We start from the raw sequence: 25,256 nt of genomic DNA, 5'->3' as shown, positions 1-25,256 counted from the left end.
TGTATTATTTACTTCTTTTATTTAGAATTGAACTCGGTTCTGTGCTAGAGAAGAATGCTTTTTTCACTTAGTGTTAGTAAAGGATTATTCACTACAATTCCTGTACAAAATTCTATACCACGGTCTTAGTATTAGTCTTTTGTCTGAAAAAATTCTGGACGTATGTCTCAACAGTTATTACCTTTTCACGTGAACTAGAGAATTGTCCATCATAACAAAGTCAGGTAAGTTTTCATTAGTTAGCATTACGTCTTTTTTCATGCAAGTCTTCGTCTGCTTTAGCCCTAAGACAAACTTTGGTTAGACATTGCGGGTACAAAACTACTTCTCTATTAAGCACAAATGTGACAGTATGGTCATCTGCAGTACTGATTAAACATATTTCTTCGTCATCTCGAATCTCTGAAATACAGACATCCGTTTCATCCGAATTTTCATCCAGTAGTATTGTTGAGTTTAATTCACCCTTATTTATCGTTCCTAATAACAGGACTTCATTGATATATTTTTTCTTCTTTATTTTCATCCATTATAATATAGTACAAATCAATTTCTGATTCAATCTTCATACATTTGTTCGCAATGCATTAATATGTTCCGCGGCAATAAATTGTTCAGCTGCGTAAATTTGTTCAGAGTCAAAGCTCTGTTCAGAAGTCGAATATCAAGGCTTGCATTGTTAATATTATTTTATTTGTGCACAATCTATCATAGAATCCTTCCTGGCGGGCTAAGGACATTTCTTGAAGTTATTATTTCTACCTTATTCCACTATATATCTGTGCTAGCATTATTATCTATCTTAGTTCCTTGGATGTTCGCTTCTAGATCAAGATGTCGTCTCAGATAAATTGATCAGATTTATGCAAGACTTTCCTTCTTCTAGCTGAAAAACAACATTTTCTCTATTTCTGCGTGGTAAATTTATTCTATTTTCTCCACAATCTAACATTATTCAACATCTCCGCATAGCCTTATATGAAAACAGCGCTTGCGTAGGATAAAACCTTTCTTCTAATACTACAAATACTTCCTTAAAAGTTTTGTCTAAAATCTCTATGTCCAGTGTGACATTGCCTAGCGCCTTTATTTGTTTTCCGGCTATTCCCTTTATAATTCTACCAGGACCTTGTATTTTCTATATCTGCAAAGCCTAAATGTTTTGTTAATGTTTGTTTATCTATTATATTTACTGTACTGCCTGTATCTAAAAGGATTGAGCATGGTTTATTATTAATTCTGGTTTGGATGATAGGTAAATCTTCTTGGCATATTTCTTTATCCTTTACTGAAAATACTATCTCCTTATTTACTTCAAAAGGAAACTTGAATTTATCTTCCTGACCTACCGTAACTATTTCATTCTCATTTTCTACTGGTAAGGAAGCTTTCTCGTGTATTACCCTCTTCTGTAATTCTCACTGAGTCTGATTATTATTTTTGGGGTGTATTACTTTGGGCATTATGGTTAGTATTGGTATTTCTGAACCAACATTTTGTGTTAGGTGACCTGTCCTATTACAATGAGAACAATACCCTTGGTCGCCTACAATTTCTGAGTTGTGTGGTTGGAATAACCACAATTTGCGCAATTTTGTTCCTGCTTGTTATTTTGTGTTCTATTATCTCCGGAGCTCTGACTGTGGTTTGGGCTGAATGAATTTGGATTATTATTGTTTGGATTTCCTCTATACTGTTGAGGCCTATTTTTACTATTCTTGTTTGCTTGGAAAAATTTCCCATTACTATACTTTGGATTATTCTTAGGATCTTGTTTTCCCTGTTGTCTATGCTTAATCTTTCTAGATCTGTCTGGGATACTATCTGTCTTTCCCTGGAAATTATTTCTATTCCTATTAGGGTTTCCATTATTTACAAAACTGTAAATTCTTTTGCCAGATTTAGTCCTTTTTACACTTTCCTCTTCCATAAATCTTAAAGCTGCTAGACTATCCTGCTTAGGATCAGGATCCTGTTTTCTTAAAGACTCGTTTTTCTTCTTCCCGATAGCGTCATATACTATACCATGAACTATGTAATTCAAAATCTCTTGCATACTGACTAAATCCTTTGTGTCACAACTAAATGCATCACGATCGCCAATACTACGCCGGTTCGTTTCAAATCTGTGGTTAAGTTACGGATTGCATTTTCGATGTCCGTATGTAAGTTTGCGATACTATCCCCATCGTATTTCTGATGAAGGAAAACGGGAGAGGTTATACCATTTATCCTTCTGATAAATTGGCTCCCACAATTCTAGACACACCTTCTTAAATTCAGCGAAGGTCGGAATCTCCTGAAACTTAGGGGACGTGAGAGTGCGGTGTGCATCCCCCTTTTCGGAACTAACATAATGTAACGCTTCATCTATTTTCTTGCGTTCATCGGTAATTCCACTAGCTGAAATTCGACTTTCAGTCTCTGTTATCCACTGAGATACTGTATATGCTTCTAACTTAATTTTGTGTAGGATGACCCCTTTCTACCCTACCGCAAAAGCGTGTAGCCTGTGTTATTACGGCGGCCTGTGCCATTCTAGAGTACCTAGTTTGTACTTGCAATGGGTTAGGAATTTTATTATGATTAGTAACAATCACACTAGTCGTGGGTCTATTTGCTACTGTCGAGCTCGGTATTCTGGTTGGACTTTCGCTATGTGATCGTCGAGGAAAATTAATCGTCTGAGTATTTAGTCTCGAGCGTCTGTCAGGAGTTGGACGTTAGGCTATAATGACTCGGATCGGGAGTTCTGCTTCTTTGTAACCTAGTAATAATTTTGTTAAAGTTGTTTTTATGCGTATCACAGCATTAGACTAGATACAATTTAAAAAAATAGATGCATTGTTGTACTTACATTATCTTCATACTGAGTCTGTCTTCCTTATTGTGATTCCTAGATATCCTATCTAATCTTATTTCTTAGTGTTTCCTTCCTTCAATCTGGAAAAACATTAACATTAGTGCATGCCATTATTCCTTATTCACACCACTGCACTTTGTGAACTGAATGACAATATCTTATTGTTCTAGATTTATCACAATCAATGAAGCAAAAAAAAAATTATTTTATCTTACAACTTTACGGCAAAGAAAAATTTTATCTAAACTACTTATGAATTTTTTATAAAACATTTTTATATTACTGCAGTGTGAGAATTTTCTATTTTGATTTATTTTCAGACGTTAATCTATCAGGATACTTTAAAATTTTCTTCTTATTGCTGGTTGCCGATCACTTCTGCGTCATTGTCCGGCTCTGCCTCTGTTTCACTTGTTGTGGCGTTGTCCGCGCGCTGTCGTCGTTCACACCACTGTTGGAGTCTAGTGCGCCTTATCCATGGGGAAAAAATCGTAGCGATGTATGGAGGAATGGGCACTATCTCAGGATTTATGATAGTTTAGCGCTCACAGGTTGATTGAAGAAATCCGTCGTCAGTCCTTGCTGCGTTGTATTCAATCTTCTTTTATCCGCCTTAATGCGTTTTTGCGTATTCCTTTGTCGAGTTTATGGCTTAGGAATGCGGCTATCCTAGTTCAGTATTCTTCTTAGGATTTCACTGCGTTTCGTTCGCTCAGTTTCGTTCGCGCCTTTCAGCAGAATCAGAGTGTTGTTATGTCTACGCGTTCGGAGTTTTTCATTCTTTTTCGTTGCCCTTTTCTTTTCTTCGTTCTTCGAGTTATTGAACTCGGAATTTCTTCTTTTTAATTGTAAAGTTCGTGCCTGTTTTCTTGTATGTTTCTGACGCTTAAGTATTAGCGCTCTTTTATTGGCGTTTTATATCTTCACTCTGTTTAATTTTTCCACTGTGTGTGTGTGTGTGTTTTTATATTGTTTTTTTTTTTTTTTGCACTTAGAATCCCACTACCGCTGTTCACCACTTATGTTGTGCTTGTCTTTATTTTTAATTCTCTTCGTTATGTTGCGTGGCGTACTTACGAGTTCTTATTCTCTCTCTTCTTCTATTTCTTTTCGTTGTTACGGGTAATGTTTGAAAGGTTGTTTGTCATATGGGCTGACCTTCATCTATCACTAGTTACGGTTGAGTTTCTTCTCTCGTAGGAACATTTAGTTTATTTATTCTTCACTAAGTCTCTCAGGAGGTAATTTATATGTTAAAAACAGGGGTTGGATATCTTTGGGAAACTGGGCAAGTTAAACACCTCTTCATAAAATTAACTTATAATTAGAATAATGTATGAAGTTCACAATTACACAGTTTACACACTTCTACACTACACTGGAACAGAGTGAGAAGGAACACAGCCTCCTCGTATAAGGTCTGGTTCTTGACTGCTTTTCTCTAGCACTTCAAATGAAGTTTCGACTAACTACTTCAATTAGCTCCTCCTCAAATGTCCTTTAGGACACCTACTTCTTCATGAATGGCTTTCATTACTTCCGGTGCCACCTCTAGATTCGTCTGATTGGTTTCGTCTCTCGATGGTAACCACCCACTGCAGGAGTCAAAGTTCAACTTTTCTGGTGAGTTAGCACCTTACTGTTTTCCAAAACAAGTGCCAATTGTTTTGGTCTGGTTTACGAAACTGCTATTCGTGCAGACTTATGCTGTACACATCTACTCCCTTTTCTACCTTAACTTCTGGTAGATCCTTCATCACTCTACTTTCACTATATATTCTACCAGTGGTTTTCCTAACTAAAGTTTTCCCTAGCTATTTCTAGACAGACTCTTGTTGTTTTCCTAACATATATACATACATATATATATATATATATATAGATATATATATATATATATATATTAATATATGTACACAAATGTCTGTTTGTGTGTGTATGTATGTGTGTTTGTGGGCCAGTATACAGATAAGTCATGAAGTAGATACTTATTTACCGAACCAATCAGTGGCCCCTTGCACGAAAAAGAGTCACATGAAATCGCTGTGAGAAATCTAAAGGAGAGGTTCAAAAGCCATTTTCTCCAAGTTTATGCCGATATCCATTTACGAATAATGCATGCACTAGAACTCGACCCAGCTGAGAAATAGCGAAGCGTTCAAGCCTATCACAAGCCATTGCTTTGTTGTTCACTATTCACGTTCAGATGAGCAAAAGCATTGACCAATAGCCACGGTGTTATGAATGCAATCAGAGATTCAGTGTAAGCATCGGCGATTATTGCGTTCAAGTTTTCATGATGGCGAGTGTACCTGCGCTGTCCTTTCGGTGGCCGGAAAGAGTAAGGGGAAAAAAGTCACTATTTTGGTCAGGAAAAAGTAACAATTTTGCCCAGGAAAAGTCATGGGAAAAAGGTCACGTTAATTTATGGCGTCCGGTAATAAAGTTAAAGGGGAAAAAATTCACAATATATGTCTTGGATACCATTATCTTTATGATATATTCATAATCCTTTGTTTGTGTTTTTTTCGGTAATTCCCACCGGACTCGTGCTAAACACGCCGCAAAGGTAGCTACATGCATTACTGGGTTAAGACCCTTGGGGGTCACTATGCAGGAAAGATTAATGTGACTTTTTTCCTGTGACTTTTTTCCTGAGGATCATTTTCAGTGACTTTTTTGCCTGTGACTTTTTTCCTATGACTTTTTTACCTGTGACATTTTTTTTATCCTTGATTCGTCATTTCAAGTTTTTTATTATTGAAATTGACTTATAGAAATAGAGAAAACTGGCAATTTCGTAGCTGATTCAATTTTCTCGCCGTCTTTTGTCCTTTTTGAAGAATTTCCTCAGGTTTCGGGATAATGATATTTCCCACCGCAATCTCGTGTTTTTTAAGCTCAGAAACATCTGATTTGTGAATAATCCAATCTGGAAGACTCATTTTCACATGAGTACAATCGCTACTTTTGGGTAAGGATCGATGTCATTCGATTAGCTGCATTTTCCGTTGCATGCACGTGGTGCATAAAAAATATGTAGTGATTTATATATATATATATATATATATATATATATATATATATATATATATATATATATATATATATATATTAGATAACTATTTCATCTATATTTCTTTACTTTGCGAACTATGCAGCATTTAATGGGAATTAAAAGACTCTTGACCCCTTGTTTACATTGTAAAAACTTTTTTTCACTGATTACTATAATATGATAAATTAAGGGCACGGGGTACTGTTGGGTAATTAGGCTGGGGATACCGACCCCTTTGACAGCCGAACGCCGAGGCTGATTAGTCAAAGCTTGATTTATGCATTGGAGTCAAAATCACTAATGATACCGGCTGGGTTGAGAGTGGCATTTGATGTCTCATAAATCATATTTTGTATTTCATATAATCATTATGTTGTGACTGTCGATATTTGGGTTAAATGATCGAATTAACAATTTTATTCACACCAGTCAAATGGCGTTTTGATGGGTGTTGCTGCAGTTTTGGATGTACTATATTATGTCGTGAATATTTCGGAAGCGCATTTTCGCTTGCTCGGGGAGTGAGCCTACAAGCTACCCATGTTTTTCGTGTTGTTGTTGTTGGTGGTGGTGTGGCGGTTAGGAATAGTATACTGACCAAATGCGTCAAATAAGTAAAGCTCTTATTTTCCTGGCAAAAATATGAAAGATATTGACCATTTCTTTGCAACACATTACCGTATCTCTCTCTCTCTCTCTCTCTCTCTCTCTCTCTCTCTCTCTATCTCTCTCTCTCTCTGAGTGTGCGTGTGTGTATATATATATATATATATATATATATATATATATATATATATACGTATATATATATATATATATATATATATATATATATATATATATCTATATATTGACCATTTCTTCGCAATACATTACCGTATCCTCTCTCTCTCTCTCTCTCTCTCTCTCTCTCTCTCTCTCTCTCTGTGTGTGTGCGTGTGTATATATATATATATATATATATATATATATATTATATATATATGACTGGTAAAAGTGTTCTGTAACAACAGAATTCCATCTAATAAAGAGCCCATAAAAACACCAAATGTAGAGAGAAAAGTACTATATTTCAGACTGCTGTCTCTCTCTTCAGGTATATGATGATGAAAAGTTTACAGAAAGGTGGTATTTATACCAAGATTATTCGTCCACAAGTAAGCCAATTATCAGCGGGGGTGACCTAAATTGGCTTACTTGTGGACGAATCTCTTGGTATCATACCACCTTTTCTGTAAACTTTTCTCATTCATATACCTGAAGAGAGAGACAGCAGTCTCTGAAATATATACTTTTCTCTCTACATTTTGGTGTTTTTATGGGCTCCTTTTATTAGATATATATATATATATATATATATTATATATATATATCTATTATATATATATATATATATATATATATATATTGCGTCATTTGATTCCTGAATGCCAGCCGAAAAACGATCTAACTCTAAAGTAATTGGACAAAAATAGTTCCTATTCGGAGAGGAGAGAAATTGCCTTTAACACCTGAATATTTGGAACACCTGGGTCCACGCATGAGTTTCTCTAAGTTTTATATTCAGTATAAGGTTCCAAAGTTTGCGTTTCCCTCGTGATCGTCTCACCCGGATTCTGAAATGTGAAAGGAAACGAACCTTCAAAAATACGAGGGTTGTTTTCGTCTTTCCAAGGTGTCAATAACTGTAAATCCCCGATAAACAAAAATCAAGCTTCAATAACTATGTTGAGTTATGAATCAACGATTATGAGTCCGATTTTGAGACGGTGAATTCTGGAGAGGCGTTTTATTAATGAAACGAGTTCTGGTGTGCAGTCTATATGGCATCTTTCAAAAGATGAGAAGTACCAGGACTCGGTGTCAACTGAAGTAGCTGATAATGTTTCCAAATCTGTTTTCCGCACCGTTGAGTTGGTTGAGAAGTACCAGGACTCCTTGCCAATCTGAAGAACTGATAATGCTTCCAAATCTATTTTTTGCACCGTTGAGCTGGTTGACCAGAGATTTGTTTTAAGAAACCTCTTTGAATTACACTAATGCCTTTAACGAAGCTGAGACCTCTGACTACAACGCTGAGATGAATAGAAGGAAATGGGACTAAATTTACACATTTATGTAGCGCTTACATTATGTCATCAGCTTCAATCTCGTCATCGTATCACTGAATTACCAGTAGTCAATTGTTATTAGGCTGTGACAGAAGACTATAAATACAAGTGCCACAAGTATGTTAAAATAAAAGGTGTTTGGTATTTGGTACATGAAAAGAAACACAAAACAAGAAATTGTGCGATAGTGTGGCATTTTCCAATTTTGGGGTATTGTGGGATATATAGTAACATAAAATTATGGTATGCTGCTGAAGAAAAATGACCATACAACATACGAAAGCACTGGGTCATACTTGTATTATTTAAAACATACAAGTTACCCACTTTGATAGACGTTCATCGAACAGGTTGACGTCTACAGAGAAGGTCTAATAGTGAAGTGTGTTACATTTAATTACCAAATTACGAAAGTGGAATTGCGCTTAAAAGGATTTTTAGCACTAGTGGTATTTTCTCGTGCGTTAATGAAGAGCTATAGCTTTTTATAATGGCTAGCTTTACTTTTATATGAAAATTGTGGGAGTTTTAAGATGTTGCAGTCATCCATTTCATTTCATTCTGTAGAGCTTTAATAGTAGCTGTTTAATATCAATAGATAAGTAATTAATCATTTTTCATTGATAAAATTTAATGAATTTTCAAAAGTATATTTGTATCGCACTAGCCCAGGTTTTTTGCCATCCACTAGGTTAGGTTAGGTTAGTTGAAAAAACTTTCCACTATGTAATTTGGGCGCGAGAAACATAATGAGATCATTTCAAGAAGATTCTATGGTTAGTTTTTAAGATATGGCGTCCCGCATTTTTCAGGGAAGGTCCAGTACTCGGTTACAGTTCAGGAATATGCTAAAGGGAGATTATTGTCACTTGGTGTCTATTAACTCCCTTTTCACTGAGCGTACGTCATCTCTGAGAGCGACGTTCGATTCACTGAAAGTCAGACGTAATTTAAATTCTTATACTGTAACCAAGAGATATTATAACGGAATTCAGTTCGACCGACCCGCATTCGCCGCTCTCAGGAATTGTGTGCCGAGTAAATTCAATTACATATTCCTGCTGGTAGTCTTGATTAGAGGAATTATTCCGCTGTGCGATTCACGGCAAGTAATAATAATCAGAGGACATTGAATTAACCTACATACGGGGCCTGGCAGTATTCTCACACAAAGGTAATGGATGACTTTGTTTACAAATGAAGTAGTTAATATTATGTTACAGCAAATATGTGAAACTGTTCTTATAACAGAAGTTGTCTAGCAAAATCTTTTCTTCAGATGGAGTTTTATGGTGAATTATCCTGACCAGATATCTATAAAACCACGAAAAATATCATTTCATCCCATATGACAGTTACATAAATTGAAGTTACAGTAAATATGTGAACTCTCGAGAGAGAGTGAGAGTTTCCAGCCCTGCGATTGGCTTATTAACAGCCAATCAGGAGCGTCGTAAAGGACTGGCCTAGACGTTAAATGCACTTTTGATGTGAATCTACTATAGTACGATAATATTGGCTCCAAGAAGATGTTTGCCATTTCTACTCTCCTAATAACAACGTTATACATTCAGTTCGTCTTTAGTTGGAGCAACGTGTTAAAGACTGAAGGAGAACTGGAAGGAAAGTGGAAAGTTCTGACAAAATCAGCTGCAAATATCTCCTCCTCCTGCGCATTATGACAAGGAAAAGAAGGCAACGAAATGAAGTGATCGGGTCTGAGGTATCAGCTCCTCGATGCTCCGTCTATTTTGGGGGGATTGATTTCCTGGCCTGATTGCTTCCCCCGTCCTTGTGGCTTTGAGAGCTTCTCATGCTATCTTCATCTCATTTTCGTTTCCTCGGGGAGTAAGTCTGCAAACTACTTCTTCTTGCTGTTGTTGTTCTTGGTAGGGGGTCGGGCGTAGAAAACCCCTATGGGTAAGCCTAAAAGGGTCTGAAAAATGCATTTTGCGTTGAGTAAAAGATACAGTAATTTTAGGATAGGATATTTATGATTTATCTATTAGATGGAAAATGTCAAATGAACAATGGGCAGGTTTAAACAGTACAGAAAAATTATTTCTCATGAAATATAGAGTATTCATTTTAATTTCTTGTTTGGTGAAACAACATGCTATTTGACCGTAGATTAGCACACAGCCGCAGTAACTGGAGGTTGGATCACGCCTTGTTTCTTTACTTCTGCGTTACATGGTTCTTGCAATCTATTTTATTCTGTGTTAAAGTATCACTACATTATTATTTTGATCTTTCTGGTCCCTAGAACGTAATTTGCAGCTTTTCATTAAAAGATGTTTTTCGCTAAATTTTATTTAAGTTATTTTAATGCACTGCGTCTCGTTAATATTCAATTTTCATTGTATTTCGGTGTGGACCAACAGATTAGCAACTAATTTTGACTACGTTCTGCATCTTATTTTTCATTCGCACTTATAAACGAAGTTGAGGGAGGATCTCTGTTTAAAATATTTCGGCTCTTATTGCTTCCACAATTCTTCTGATTTAATCTTACTGGAATTTGTGTCTATTTTAGGTCTCTAATTTGTAGGTAATTATTTTGTCAGACGAATGTGCCAGATGCATTTTATTATCTCTCTCTCTCTCCTCAGTCTCTCTCTCTTCCTCTCTCTCTCTCTCTCTCTCTCTCTCTCTCTCTCTCTCTCTCTCTCGCGTAGAGAATTTTCTCCCATACTTTCCCCAATTTCAATCTTATAATCAGTTAACGCAAATTCTCTTTACATTGTCACTTTAAACATTCCAGACTCAACCATTTAACAAGTAAACTTTTAGTGGACAAGAATACTCGTACACAAATTACATGTATCAAGAACTTTTTAGTTATCGTCAGAAAACAGGGGTTTGTGGTGGTATCTTAGAATTCCGTTCTAGCTACCATGAGAGGCTCTTGGTTAATTGCGAGGTGAAATTAGTAATCTCTTCAATTAGAGTGTAGAGGCTAATTTTGGAGAACTCTCTCTCTCTCTCTCTCTCTCTCTCTCTCTCTCTCTCTCTCTCTCTCTCTCTCTCTCTCTCAGCAAGTTTGTCTGAATGACGAGATATGCGAACGGGATATTTCTTTGTGGTTTTCTAAAATACAGTAAGTGAATTTCGACCTAAACAGTGGATTACATAACTTAGTTGTTAGTCGACTGTAATGAGTTGAGGCTAAGAGAGAGAGAGAGAGAGAGAGAGAGAGAGAGAGAGAAAGAGAGAGAGAGAGAGAGAGAGAGATAGGAGGGGTGGGTAATGAATGTTTAACAATCTGTTATTTATGAATCACGTACTTTTTCTCTGTTATATAAGAGTGTATGCATCGTATTTCGATTATTTTGAGAAATAAGGTTTCTTTGCGGAGTAACCCGATTCACCGACAATAAAAATTTTTATGTTAACATTTTTATCAGAATTAAGCTAGTTAGAAGTTAATCATAAATCAGTTTCATAAAGATGTCTGTGATTATTTAAATTAAATTAAATCACTATAAACGGTGATTCTAATTCAGTAATAATAGATATGTTCCACATTTCATCAAAATAAAGGCACCTGATTTAACTGATTAAAAAATAATATTAATGAAAATATTAATTTTCATCAAACCGTGATCAATGAAACTGATATTTATTAGCCTGTGGAAAATAATGGTCTAAAATATCAGTCTGTGTGTCAGAAAATCCTATGAATTGTTCTAGACTGATTCTTTCTATACCTGGTCTCAGAAATACTTATCATTTTTACATAATCCCTTGATAAATTGACCAGATAAGACGATACACTTCCTTGTATAACTGTTATTTATCTTTTTAATTAACTGGCTCGTTAATGTATCCTAATATGCCGCCATTAACCTCTTCGATGCTTTGGATTGTTGTAAATAAGGGGGGGGGGGGGGGGGGGGGGGGGGTGTCCACTAAGACTTTTATTGCTAGATTTAGATACAATTATCTAAGTGATCTAAGTGTTGGTATATTTTGGGTATATTGTGCTTGTTTCGCAGTTACTTTAAACAATGATGAGTGTTCACCTCTCGACATCAACTACATTTTCTTCCCGGAGACAAGGTTGAATGACTACTACTACTATGTCAAAACTTTCAACTCTCCGTCAAGCCAGACATATCTAACAACATTCTCCTAGGCGCCTTAGCCATCCAGAAGACATAGGAGATTTATTTATGGATTATAGCTGTCGGAGAGCCTTTCACTTCCGGGTCTCGAGAATGTGTGTCCTCAAATTGAAAAGGCCAAACAACACACGAGAACCGTGTGTTTCACCCTTTCATTTTGTTGCCACAATGTCCCCGGCGTCTGGAGACGCGGAAGCGACATGCCCTACGGCAGCTAGTATAATGTTCTGGCTAAGAACCTTTCAATTAAAATTAAATCACCCCGGAATATTTCACGTTTCATCGTCTCCCAGCTATCATACATTTACAATACGGATAAACATTAATTTCATTGTGTCATTTCATTCTGCAGTTGTCTAATCGGTAAAAAAAACAACTTACGCAAAAGAACAGAGCAAAATCCTGTGAGCCACTAGTAAAAATTTTTCTCACATAACACGATTGGCATAAATCTAGCAATCCAGCAAGTCGTTTATGACTAGATTGTTTCGAAAACGGTTGCAGTGCGGTGAGTTTCTAGGAGTCATGCCTTCGTCACTTGGATTGGAGAGAGAGAGAGAGAGAGAGAGAGAGAGAGAGAGAGAGAGAGAGAGAGAGAAAATGTGGTTTAGGAAGAAAACAAAATCCAAAAGATTGCATTTGAAACCTGTTTTATTGCATTTATATTGGGTAGAGAGAGAGAGAGAGAGAGAGAGAGAGAGAGAGAGAGAGAGAGAGAGAATAGGGTTAGGAAGAAAACCAAACCCAAAAAATTGCATTTGAAATCTGTTTTATTGCATCTATATCGCGTTAGGTCTTACAACGGCCCTCCAATCAGGTGGCGATAAGCTTCTAACCAATGCAAATTTCCTCCCGCTCATTTTCCAGTCTCATCTGAGGGAGCAGATCGCGTTGAAGAGCAAAAGAGCGTCACCATCGTTGAGGGGAATGAAACGTCATCCATTTCCATCATCATGGAAGAAGGGAGTGAAGGTCCTCTTCCAGGAAATTCTGGAAAGGGAAATCTTTAGCGAAGGTTTACTCATCCTTTATAATTACTTTCCTTATATATATATATATATATATACTATATATATATATATATATATATATATATATATATATATATATATCTCGTTGAAGAGGATTTCCCCGAGCCCTTCGACGATAGGTCCGACTTAAACTGCCTGTCAGGAGAGTCGATGTCTAAAGCCCGTCTCTCTGGTCAAGCGCTCGTGCGGTTGGAATGGAAATGGATAGCGAAATGTCGGGAGGCGAATGAACGAGAGATAAAAAACTTATATGATGAGTGTTTGCAGTAGAATATACATTTATCAGACAAGGTCCATACAAACCTACTCAAACCTATCCCCAGTGGGTTAATTGTATCATGCTTAGTGAGAATTCGCCATCACTGTCCTGCTGTACCTTAACTAAGATCCATCACGAGTGATCTTGCTTCCTTGAAAGCTCAGCATTACGATTCTCTCTGTCGGGTTCGTTGTTGGTAATACAATGAAAAAAAAAAAAAAAAAAAAAAAAAGAATCGTTTGATGGCGATTCAGATAAAATAAATATTTTTCTGAGATTTAGGCGAAATCTAAAATTTTCCTTTTAACACACACACATATGTAGAGGGTGTCCCTAAAAGTCCCAGTACCATTTCAAGTGTTTTTTTTTTTTTTGTTTTTTTTTTACTTGTAAAGGTACTGGGCTTTTTTTTTTTTTTTTTTTTGGGACTTTATGGATACCGTGTGTATATATATATATATATATATATATATATATATATATATATATATATATATATATATATATATATATATATATATATATATTAAGTATCGTTTAGAAGAAGGGAATGTATTTGAAAAAGCTCACTTCAAACGGCTATTATTTTAATCATTTAATATGGAACTGGAATATAAAAAAAAAATTTATGGAAGACCGTTATTTTGCAACTTTCATTTTGGTAATCTGCTTTATGCTTATTTTTTCAAGGTTCCTTTTGATTGCTATGTTTCTCTCTCTCTTTTTTTTTTTGGTCTTGATCATTCTGTTTTCTAATATCTTGTTTATCAAAGCTTTCTTTGGTACTACTCTCCCCTCGTTCAATTTTCGTTTTATAAATTACTGATATCCAAAAAAAAAAAGAAGTGAACTGACTTTTGTTCCCCTGCTTACGAGATATTTTTAAAAGCGATATATATTTGAGCGCAATATATATATATATATATATATATATATATATATATATATATATGTATGTGTTTACATAATAAAAATATGGAATGTTAGTCCATATATATAAAAGAATAAAACTAAAGAGGTCAACCAGATGCTGCAGGAATGTGATCAGACTAGAGACGCTAAAGATGACGTATACAATAAGTATGTAAGCTAAGATAACATGCCGTCACCTGTAGTCATTCAATTGTTTATAAACATTAGTCCAAGCTCCCTGCTTGAGACAACTACCCCGACCTATTATTCAAACGGCCTACGTGATCTGTAGCGTGTCTCATTCGATTGTGTGTTCGTATGAAACTATGTCATCTGATAGTATGTTCATATGTTCGAACTACTGTCTGTTCCTTCATAACTTGTAACAGAGATGTAGACAGGCAGAACAGTGTTAGCTATCGTCATTAAAGAACCTGTACCTCTTTACTAAGCTTTATCATGTAGAGGAATAGGATTAGCCATCATCATTGCAGAACAGTGTTAGCTTATCGTCATTAGAAGACCTGTACCTCTTTACCTAAGCTTTATCATGTAGAGGAATAGGATTAGCCATCATCATTGGCAGAACAGAGTTAGTCGTATCGTTATTCGAAGACCGCTGTACCTCTTTACCCTTAAGCTTTTATCAATAGTAAGAGGAATATTGGATTAGCCATTCATCAATTGGCAGAAGCGATCAAGCTATCGTCATAGAAGACTTGTACGATCATACCTGATCTTCATCATGTAAAACTTCAGAAGATTATACTATTTTTATACCTTGTGTTTTCTACAAGAACCTCACCGAACCATGAGTTCAACACATCGTCGTAAAGATAATACCGACTTCGTAAGTGATCTACAAAACCCCAGACACTCCATTGAAGATGGAAGTGCAATACCAACCGACTTAGCGTATAGATTATCGCTAGTCTAACATTACCTCATAGGGCGCCTTATCATACAAGGCACCAGCCCGTAAATATTTGGTGGCCAGCGGACCAGAAGAACTCTACAACGTCCTACGAAGAAAAACCAGAATAATAAATCATGTATCATATGAAGTCAACGACGACGGAAGCAGCAGATTCTTCAAGCAACCTAGTATCATCATTAGTGAGCGACTTCAGAAAACAAGATTCGTCAAGCAACTTAGTATAATTGTTTAGTGAATAACTTCAAGAAACAAAACCGACGTGTCCTTTTCCTACGGCAACGGAAGCTTCGTCTCTCATTAGAATCATTCGAAGAAACAATCGTTAGTGGAGCGTTTCCGGCACTGCAAGAAACAAACCGAACGCGTCTGCAGCATCGGATTTTTCAAGGGCTCGAATCATCGAAACAACGCGCACGGGGGAAACTGAAAGCAAACCAGGTCATCCGCTAAATAGAGGAGGAGGACCAAGGCCGTGTGTCGTTATCGGAACACCGTGACTTCCACAAAAGCAAGCTAAGTACAATTTTTTATTCATTTGGAGTAACTTGAGTGTTTCCTTTACAGGTCGAATTTCGTTATTCCTGTGGCTGAAGTTACGAGTCATTCTTAATCTTACTTTTTTACAGAAATTATCTACATCATTGAGATTTCGCTACTGCGAGTTTTTTTTTTTTATCTTTGAGTGTCTGTTTCCAGAAGTTCTACTGAAATATCATAATCATATACTATGTTAATTTTATCATTTTGGGTTGATTATTAATCCCTTACGTAACAAATCATATTAAACAGTGAATATGCTATTCGTTTACGCAGTGGACGTCTGTATTTATACAGATGCATGGATAGGGTCGTTAAGCACCGTAGTGATTAGAAAACACACAAAAAACAAGTGGAACACCCGTACAAATCTATATAAATTAGAGGTAACACTATTTCGGGTCATGACAATAAATGCTCCTTTGCAAATTCCGATCGCAGTTTTAGCCTTTAGTTTTTGAGTTATATTAAAATATCGAACCTCAATGACTCAACTTAACTTTAAAATATGGCTGGATTGCAAGGAATAACATGTCTGTAAAAAACTTTCATCAGGCTAACGCGCTGACCAGGATCCCTCACTATTTCAATTTTAGCAAAGAATGAAGTACAAACAGTTAAAATTGAATACAGTAGAGATAACTTTGTCTTATTAGTAATCGCTCAGTTCCTAATAGTTCATCATTCATTGCTTTATACGTAACCAGCAACATAATGCTAAAAACACACAATACGTTGCCGATGGTAATAAAGAGAAGGATCCTAATTATTACAAAAAGAAATAGAAACAGTAGCCCGTTCAGAATCAAACAAGCAAACTCGGTGACTGTGTCACCTAGTCAAGCGGTCAAGGTCAGTCGAAAAACTGCCGAAGTGTTCAAAGCAAAGCAAATTCCACACAATAAGCGACTCTAGCTAGAGTGGGGGAAAAGCGATGTTGGTTCATACATACCGATATCTTTTTGAACTAAAAAGGATTTTTCCTATGAAACACACGACCGTATAAGTAATCAGAGCAGGTTTTTCGTTTTAATTTAATACATAAGTTATCATAAATACTGGTGGATTAAGCCCGACTGTACGCGCCGTAAAAATTAGAATATCTTATTTATTCCTTTAGTACAATTAATTACCAGTATTTACGGACTCACCGTCTGTTGTTCGAACTTCCCTAATGAGAAGTCCGGATAAGCGAGCGTTTACAGATACCTCTATAGATAAAAAAAAACGTTGATCTGTATGTAGTGTAATTGTAAGATCCATCTAGGGGTATACAAAATATTATCTTACATCCTGCAAAATAAGGCGTGTTTATCAAAGGAAAATCCTATAAACCTTCAAACATATTAAAATCCGTTTGAACAAAAATGAGACAGTTAATCAAATAATAACTTATATAAAGGAACTATACATTTGTCTCATAAATCGTAACATTGTTCAAATGACCCAACAGAATTCTCCCACAACCGCAGTCGTACTTTGCACGCAAAAATCTCGAGAAGCATGCACCCTCGAATGTCTTAGTGCGTGTAAAAAGACTTTGCTGGGAAATGAAATTTTTAATCCTTCCCGACACTCTGAAATATAACGATTTCCGCGAACAAAGCCCTAAAAGTATACAATCGTGTGCGATACGGAAGTTAATAAATATCGCATTTTTTATTGTTGCTAATTTTTTTAATCACGCCCAACCAGTCGTGGATGAATCTCTCTGATAATCTATCTAAAGTAATATCCGTAAAGTCATTCAAGCAGAGGTGATTCAGCAGAAATTTTTTTTTATCTTTTACCTGAATACCAGGAAGTTTCTCCACTGGCGAGTGATCTCTGGAAAAAACGGATGTAATTTAACACAAAATACGGTCTAAGGACAAACATAAAGCTATATACGTACCCAGCAAACACACAAGTATTGGTCATACATTGACCCATTGCCGGAGATCCAGACTTTCGGGCATTGGTAACAAATAGATCAGTAGCATTGGTCCAATTTGTATATCCATTATCCGTTTGCACACCGGGCCCTTAATGGCACTGTGTTGTAAGAATGTTGGGACAATACATGCAATCCATAATCAAGCCAATGCGTGTGTTGGACCAGTAGTGGAACAACTCTGGACTTCCAACTTTCCTATTTTGGGCAGATACTGGTACGATTACCAGTATCCAATTTATGTTTCATTATGGATTGCCAGATAATTCCAATGCATGATATGAAAGAATTAAATGTGATATCTATGTACATCACTCTGCTGTATCTAAAGTTTGAAAATAAACTATACAATGAAAAAAACGGACTCCTTCCGGCAGTTTTGTTCAGTGGTCTTAGACACGTGATCGAACCCCACTGGAAGAAAATGTTAAAGCGTCGATCTCCATTACTTTACCCTTTTAATCAGCACTATAGTTTTACTAATGCATAAAACATTGTATAGTTTATTTTCAAACTTTAGCTACAACAGGGTGATGTAACATATGTAATAAATACATGTTTAGGAACAGATAATTACATATCTGTAAATAGAATCCATGACCCTTATGTATCTGTATGTTGCAATATTCATCTAAATTTATTTTGATAAAGTAGTATAGGGTGATGTGGCAAGTATTTAGGTATTGACAAAATTATTTTTGAAAATAATTTAATAGAAACAGCCACAATACTTAATCACAGAACATTTTTAAAAGAGTATTGATTTGTCATGTAAACAATAATTTCAATAAATGCATTAACACATAAAAAAATGAATTCCATTATACTGGTGTTTAACATCAAAATACATAGTCACAATTAAATTTTTATTAGAAGGCAAAAAATGGTTAACAAAACAGTTGCAGTAACTAGTACAAATATATACTGCATTCTCAATATCTCACTATATACTACATAAACTCTCCTTAATTGTTTAATATATCTGATTTCTATATACAATATTTTACAAAAGCTAGCTGATGATGTAGTCAAGGAAATTATAAATATTCATGGATTTCTGTCTAATGTTTGTTGTGACTTCGTGCAAGATGGTACATCCATTTAATTAAAAAAAAGTAATGCAGGAACACAAACTGCCATTCATTAAGTACAGCACTGTATGTACTAGATAAATGGATGTAGCATCTTGCATGAAGTCACAACAAACATTAGACAGAAAAGAATGATACTTCTCTACATCAAATTATTCATTTAAATATAATAAAATTATTCATTTAAATATTATAAAAATCTAATCTAAAAAGAGACTGACAATAATAAGATAAATTTGAGTGATAAACAAATTACATGAATATTTATAATTTCCTTGACAACAGTCAGCAGAAGTGCTCTATATCATATTCCTTCAGGATCCCCACCAGAATTAGGTTAAGATGAATTGGGACTCTCATCTTGACTTTGCTGACTGTGCAAGTCTTTTGGTCTTTTCCTTCCCACGTATCTGTCACATGCATTTTTTAGATAAATCATCATAGTTTTCCCTACTTCAGTTTCATCAGTTGATAATTGTGTCTTGTTCACCAGAATATCTGAAAAGGATAATCAATATTAGTAAATTGCATATCTGCAGTACTACGCATAGTCCAACAATATAAAAGGCTTTATATTCAGTTACTTATACCACTATTATTACAATTTGAGCTAAAATCTAAGTTAAAAAAGCATAAACCTCTGAACCCAAGGGGTCGAGTAGGAAAAGTAACCCTATACAGGAAGGTAAAAGTGGACAAGAAAAAAATGGTGCAACTTTGTGTACTCTCAAGCAAGTGAACTCAAAAGACAGTGGAAGACATTGGTACAGAGGCTATGGCAGTATCCAAACTTTAGAAGTTTTGATGTCAAAGTATAATTCATTAAAGGGTTAACAATTAAGATTTCATTTAAAGGGTTAACAATTAAGATTTAGTTCTTTTTACTTTGTGGGATTTGATTTTGGTGTTAACCCCTGATAAGGCTAAATGATAATGGCACTTATGGTTTCTGTGCTTTAACATTACACTGCACTTTTATAATGGATTACTTTGCATTACTTTTAAACCTTACTGAATGTGTGGATGAAATACAAATGCAACTCATGTTTTGAAGATTTCACATACAGTACTTATATTTTGACTATCTACAGCATCCATGGCACTTCACTGCATCTGCATCCCCATCTAAAAGCTAGCAATAGGCAGTACTACAAGTGCCAATTTACACACTGCAAAAGCCATACCCTACACCTAACAGCATTATACAGCACTCACTTATTTATAATTCCACACAATGTCGAGTTCTCAAACCCTTTCTTGCATGTATTTGTTTTCGTCTTCCAGCCAGACGACCTTCCCAGTTGAACTCATACTGGAGTTTCACTTGTCATGCAGAAGTCAATCATGGTTTTGACTGCTGCTTTGACGGTTTGCTCCCCCTAAGAATCTGGAGTCGATTTACCTAAAAAATAACATTCAATAAGACTGGTTATACGAAAGTTTTTGATAATCATTAGTAATGAAATCATTCTACGCACTATGGCCTTTTCTTATCTTTAGTAATGTCAAAGTAAAAGTTTTCAGTACTGAAGCGTAATAAACATCATTGTGCATATCACGGTAACTGACATGTAGCTTACCAGTGACTTTCTAAGGGCACTGTCCCCATTTATCTGTAGTTCAAAGTCCCTCAAAGTCTACATACCTTTGTATTGGTAGCAATCCGTCCAGCAGGGATAAATTAGGTCCAGTGGGTGCAGCAGCCTGAGTTTGTTTCAAATGTTCGATGGTACCTATCATTATTTCTAGTGAATTCTGCTGATCTTGCACCCTAATTTCCAATTTTGTCATTGTCATCACAAGAGGTCGCATCACTTCCAGCATAAGAGGTTGCATCACTTCCACCATAAGAGGTCGCAAGACTGAAAAAGAAATCAATATTTTCCAATATCTAACCAGAAGTGTGTTAATTTAAATGTAGTTAGCACAAATCTCTTTCATAAATAGCTTCACCAACACAGGAAATAAAAGCTGATTTTATTGGTTACACAGGTACCATCTGATTTACAATATTCAATTTACTGAAAAATTGAGGAAACTGTCAACAGATACTCTTTGGAAATCTGTATAAGCAAAAAGAAAAAAGGTTGATAGCCCTACACACACACAGATTGCCAAGCAATTAGTAAGCTAGGAGAAGACATTATTTTCACATCCATCATTGTTAAAAATTTCACCACTAGTTGCTTGTGTATGTGAATTATTTTCTACAATAGCTTTTATATTTCCCATGCAAAGTTCTCTATATTCCTTAAATTTTCTTTTGCATGACGATTCAAGGTCCATGTACTTGCCATAATGAACAATCCCCAGCTTCACAATTCTTGAACATACAGGGGACCTGAGACAAAAAAATATCAAGATATGGTGTGGGAAAAGCTTATTTTTGGCTTGTTGTCCTAATTGAAAGTGGGTACCAATTTTATGAATGGCAAAGCAACTATGGGAGGGTGTGATGTAAATTAATTAGCAGAGGGAGAATTTCAGATCTGGATTGAAAGTTAAGGTACAGTTGTGTTGTTGGTGGAGACATCCAGCCAGTCAGGGAAACAAACATGGCAGAAGGTGGAAAACAACAGGTCATGAAAATTGAAGTCAGAATGAATTCCAGGGGTAGGCAGGTCAACCCTTCAGCCAAAATCCAAAGTAAAAGAAGCTATAGATAAAACTCTAGAGGAGTGACGTCTCCTTGTTAGACATCAAAGAATGTTCAAAAGGTAGGCCTCATGACAACAGTAAGCTAATAGATTTAGACCACGACGATTTTTTAGCTACATCCACCCACAAGGAATCGACAAGTGATAGGAAGAAGTCATGCCCATGTGGGCAATGCAAGGTCCAGCTAGGCCCAAAGAAGACGAAAGCCAAGTGTGATAATGCAAAAAATTGTTCTGCACAGACCTAAACAAGCCTCAAATGAAGAATTTCTTGAGGTCGATAAAAATGACAGAAAGGAAAAAGGCTAGATTGGTTGCAGATCATACAGAGAAATTAGAAAAAGCAATTGAAGAAACTGAGAAATTGCTGAAAACAAGCTTATATAGGTATTGCATGAGATGCTAAGAGGAAGAAAACACTAGTATTTGTATAGAATGTAATGGAGGGTACAGGCAAAAAAGGGATCAACTAAGTCAGATGATGGAAAAATTGCTATGAGAAAGGATAGAGGAAAAATCCCAGATCACCAAGAATTTTTGGAAATATGGTGTTGGATGGAATAAAAAGTGCAGAGAAAGTAAAAAAGGAGAATAAATCAATTGGAGAACTAGTTACTCAAAGAAGATTGCAGATCATACAAAGAAAAATTAGAAAAAGCAATTGGAGAAACGGAGATTGTGCAGAAAACAGGACAGTCGGCAATCATTGGAGCTTCATGGAAGACCTGAAAACCCTAAATGAAAACCTAGTGAAGAATATGGAAAACAAACAAGGTACAATCACGGAAAGGGACCCACTAAAATAATGTCAAGGACTAGAGAGTAACTCACCTAACCCTGACAACATGCAATGCCTTGAATAGCAAAGCCCTAAACAGGGACCACGATTAACAGAGGGGTTGGAAAGAAAGCAAAGAACATGGGAAAATCAAAGTGTACCTAAAGATAAAGATAAGCTAACAAGAGCAAAGTGCAGGTTCTTTACGACAGGAAAGTGCAAGAAAGGAGACTTGTGAGTACCTGCACAAGTGGAAAAGCAGAATTTATAAAAGATCCCAGAAACAGTCAGGCAGCAAAAAGAGGTAAACCAAAGGACAGTATATAAGTTCTACAAAGAGGGTTATATTGTAAATATGACAGGAACTGTAAATACAGCCACAGAGTCATTAGCCAGAATAGGACTATAGTACGACGAAATTAGGTAGACCAAAGATGAGAATGTATATGCGTTTCAAAGAGAGGAACTGCAAATATGGTAGAAACTGTAAATACAGTCACAGAATCAGAAGCAAGCAGAGATGAAGATGAGCAGTATATGTGCAGGTTTAAAAAAAAAAAAAAAAAAAAAAAAGATCAATCAAAGAAATAGCAGAAGAGCAATCAAGAGCCCTTTATGGACAATTTTGGACAAATAGCTTGGTAAATACATGTACCAAATATATTATAGAAATTAATGGAATGAGATATGAAAAAACCAAAAAAGGTACAAGAAATGAGACAAGTTGACTATGAACCAGAATAAAAGAGCAAGCAGAGATCAGGATGAGCAGTATTGTGCAGGTTTTTCAAAACAAAGATCAATCAAAGAAATAGTAGAAGAGCAATTAAGAGCCCCTTATGGACAATGTTGGACAAAAAGCTTGGTGAACACATGTACCAAATATAATATAGAAATTAATGGAATGAGGTATGCCAAAAAAGCACTGAATAAGGAAATAAAGATAAGAATTAATCAAGATATCTAAGACTTTCAAACAAAAGAGGAAAGAAATAAAGAAGCTGAGGTTCACAGATAACTTCAAGGAAAAAAAAAACATAAGGGAACTGGAAACAAAGGACGCATGTATCATAATGAAAGCCAGACTGAATATGTTGAACTTAAAAGGCTAGCTTCCTGTGTAAATTTCAGACGAGTCTGTGATATATGCAGTGGAGGAGGACATCACCGAACATTTATTCATGTGTAAATCAATTAAAAAAACAGATCAGGACATAAATATAGACACGGAAATCCCGTAACAGAAAACTGGGGGAATACATAAGGATAGCCCACAAAATTAAGAATGTTCTTATACCTGGAAGCGATGGATGTCAAAGCTAAGTAGCATTGCCCTGCCTCAGTTATATTAAGAAAAAGAAATGAAAGGGGGTGGATTAAAATTAAAGTAGAAATATTGTGTTATATCTAATTTGGAAACATCTTTAATTTTTGGGGGTTACTATTGTTGCAGAAAAGGACAATAGACATGAATTAAAATACAGGTAGTGTTCAAGTTACAATAATTTTTGTCATACGATAATCCGATTTTATGATGGGGTAACAATTAATACTGATACGACAATATTTTGAAATTATTTTAAAATTTCACTCGCAATGGACGCAGGCAGCAGAGTACACTCAGGGAGCGAGAGAGACCAAATTACAATAGCCTAAATTTATCCCGTCCTCTAGTTAAAAAGTCTGAAAACAGCAAAAGAGAATGATGAAGGTATTGTTTTAACGTTATAATTGTGTAAATGTAAATGTGTAGTCATGAACAACTGAATAATAGTAAGCAATTACCGTAGTCATGTTATAAATGATATGTAGCATAGGAATGATATTTTTATGCAGAAAGTTTATTTGCTATAGATCAAAGCTCAGCAAGGAAATATACTGCTAATGACTATCATGCAATAGCAACAAGGATAAAAATCTGTAAACTAACTTGTGCCATCAAACACAACCTTAGATAAAATTGTGCCATCGAACACAACCGTAGATAAATTGAGAAAATCATTTTATCAAAAACTATTGGCTTGAAAGAACACATTTTACAGTTTTTTTTTTTAGACCAATAAAAGATAACGCAAAGCAAACTTGTATTACGTTGAAACCAAGTGAAAATAGTGAACGGAATCATGTAATTTTTTTTTTACACAAAAAAACATGCCCCTGATGCAATCTTTTCATGAAAAAAATAATTTAGTTCACAACAAATGTATTCAAGTCATATTTCACTTAACACGTTGTCTAACGAAAAATGACCTTGTCTCATATAAGTAAAAGTATCTGGATATTCATTTATGCTAACTAGAAGCTAGAAATTTGCTCATAATTGAGTTAAATATGGCGAAATAAACTTGTATAGGCCACAACTGATTTCTAAATCAAAACATTTGGCCACTGCCTATATGTTTAGTATTTTATAAATGCAATAATACCAAGAATACCTACAATATTATTGGATACAGTGAAGTGATGTAGAACTTATTTTATAATTATATGCAGCCATCAGCAGCCTGACATCACTCAATTGTACTAATGTCTGACTGATTCTCGTTTTGTGTCCAATTTTTTTTCCTACTAATATATCATAGTCAGAATGCACTGAACCTCCAGAATTGGCTTATATCAATTAATAAATTACTATACCGTATGTGTAATGTAGAGAATACTGTAGGCTACGCTACTGTATTCGTATGTCTACACTAGGCCAACACTTTAATTTTATTCAATTTCTTCGTACTGAATTTTCATAAGCACATATAGCCTACATTGAACCTAGAAAATATGCTGAAACTAATAATTATTATGCTGTATACCTATGTATAAAGTAGTGTAGGCTAGGCTACCCTATAGGTATGTAGTGATGGTGCCAATTACCCTAGTGTAGGCTAGGGTATATTTGAGATATGATTTTCCTAAGTAGAATCCGTAAACAGTAAGTCAAGGTTCCATAAGTAGAATACCTGTAAAC

The sequence above is a fragment of the Macrobrachium nipponense genome, chromosome 13, assembly GCF_015104395.2.
Source record: "Macrobrachium nipponense isolate FS-2020 chromosome 13, ASM1510439v2, whole genome shotgun sequence".
NCBI lineage: Eukaryota > Metazoa > Arthropoda > Malacostraca > Decapoda > Palaemonidae > Macrobrachium > Macrobrachium nipponense.
Note: the sequence above shows the minus strand (reverse complement) of the source record.